Source organism: Papaver somniferum, chromosome 9, assembly GCF_003573695.1.
Source record: "Papaver somniferum cultivar HN1 chromosome 9, ASM357369v1, whole genome shotgun sequence".
Taxonomy (NCBI): Eukaryota; Viridiplantae; Streptophyta; class Magnoliopsida; order Ranunculales; family Papaveraceae; genus Papaver; species Papaver somniferum.
In genome coordinates this window covers 68,816,242-68,818,680 of record NC_039366.1, presented here as the reverse complement: position 1 = coordinate 68,818,680, position 2,439 = coordinate 68,816,242, and positions in this window count along the sequence as shown.

The window sequence follows — 2,439 nt, the reverse complement described above, 5'->3', positions numbered from 1 at the left end:
CTGATAGCGAAGCTGATGATGAAGAATCTGATGGTGATGAAGGTTCTGATGGAGATGAAAGTTCTGATGCAGAAGAAGAAGGGAACAAGTATGATGAAAATGATGAAGGATCAACTAAGAAGTAGTCTTTGTTTCTTTCTTTGATCTTCTGTAATACTTGTACATTTATTCCTTCTTTCTGTATATTTGCGAATTCTTTTGGTTCCCCATATTCCTTAATATATGAGTTTCTTTCATTTTGACCTGCATACATTAAAACAATTCTTCCTTGCAATACAGTTAATCAACATAATCATTAATTTTTGAATTTTTGGATAAATCTATCATATGGAGACAAAGAACATTTTATAATTTCATTCATTCCCATACTTGCCTCTGTTATTTGTATCCAAATGAGAGATTTTGCAGATTTTTCTTATTTTGTGCCTCAACTTCGCAGTTGTTTATGTATAATTTCGCAATCTTATGCGAAGTGAATTTTGATTCTTTTCAAAATCTCATTCCTGTGTGGTCTTATTTTGCCTTCCTAGTTAAAGGTCTTATTATGCCACCTCTTGTCATTGCGCCAAAATCGCAGGACGTTCTTGCACTTTCATGCAAAAACCCATTGATCTTGCCTTAACTTTTTCTTTTGTATTATGGCCTCTTCAGGAATGTTGCGACAATATGACATGCCTAAATATTCTTGCGAAAATAAAGCCCCATGACATTGCCGTCTTGCGACGAAATCGCAGGACGTCTTCGCACTTTCATGCGAAAACCCATTGATCTCATCTTATCTTTTTCTTTTGTATTATTGCCTCTTCAGGATTGTCGCACAAATATGACAAGCCTTAACACACTTGCGAGTAAAAAGCCTCATGACATTTGCGTCTTAAGACACTTATCAGCTCCCTAATGGAGGGTGCCGCCCTTATCTTCCCCCTGGTTTCCCCTTCAAGCAGGCGTACCTCTAACATACAAGGTTGGTTCCTCCCATCCGGTCTTAACAACAACCAGTTGTTTTCGCAGCCTCTTATCCCTTTTACCTATAGGGTTTATGGTTACGAGACTGCACCCTAAGTGGGGTTTTCTTCGGGCCGAGTGCAGTATAAGCCTAGACTTGTCAAGAATGGCAAGGTACGCTTCAGACGCCCCTGGAACTCTTGACTCAACCGTGTACCTCGGCGCCTTGGTCAGATTCTACACTCCTTGGGAGAGTCCTTATTACCTTAGTCGCCCAACCTAAGCATATGCGTAAGCTGAGAATCCAAGGTGCCTCTCCCGGATGGGCTTTATTGACCCCCAAATCTCCATGACTCAGGTTCCGGTGGCGGTGTAGCCTTTCCCTGAGCCATGCAACAGGTACCCCCTTATATAACGTACTTTAGGTCTTACATTTGCCTCTTGCGAAATTGTATTCGCGAACTAGGGTGTACGACATAAAGGTTCGCCCCTTTCTCTTTTGTCATTGTTCTCTGATTGTCTTCTGTAAAATCCATTATCTCTGCGAGATTCTCGCACATCATCATATCGTATTTGCATTTCGCAATCTCAATTTTGTCAAGTAATAAAAGTATTTTTGAGAATTTTACTTATTGCGAGAGTTTCGCAACAAATTAATCATTCATACATTTCTTATTTTTATTACCTTTGCCATGATCTGCTTCTTTGTTATTTTCTGCTACTGCTTCCTTGGTAGTGGTATGTTCATCATTTATTATTCTGAGCTAGCATTAGTTTCGCAACATCTCTTCTTCTTTTCGTTCGAATGCATCCACCATCAATTTCTCACTTCTTTGTGTCTCTTTGATTTTTTGTCGCCAACTTGCCTTCTTGTTTGCTCTTCCTTCGCAAGATTCCACCTCAGTTTCGTAACACCTCTTTCCTTCAACCCAATCTCCCTTTATGTTTCTTACACCGCTGGGGTGAGGGAATTTGACGCACTGATGGAAAGTTGAAGCTACACCTAGAATCCCATGTAACCAAGGTCGACCAATTAATGCATTATAGGGTGATTCTACGTCAACGACACAGAACAAGATTTCAGAAGATATTCCCTTCAATGGAATTCGCATAGTAACCTCCCTTTTAGGCTTGTTGGCAGTACCATTAAAACCATATATCTTATATGTTGATGGTATAAGATCATCATCTCTTCCTCCCATAGTTTTATAAGTATGATAAAATAAGATGTTCACAGAGCTTCCCGTATCGATTAGAATCCTATTAATTGCCCATGAATCTTCAGTTTCATCATCCTCATCTTCTTTCGGTTTTGGATTAATTTCTAATTTTACTACCAATGGATTATCATGTACCTCTTCACCTTCGGGGATTTCTTCTGCGGTAAAAGAAATAATCTGTTTCTGCCATTCCTCTAGTGGCGAGATTTTCGCAATATTCATAATTTCTCTTCCATCATCATCTCTTGCGAACACTCTACTCAAAACATTGTCA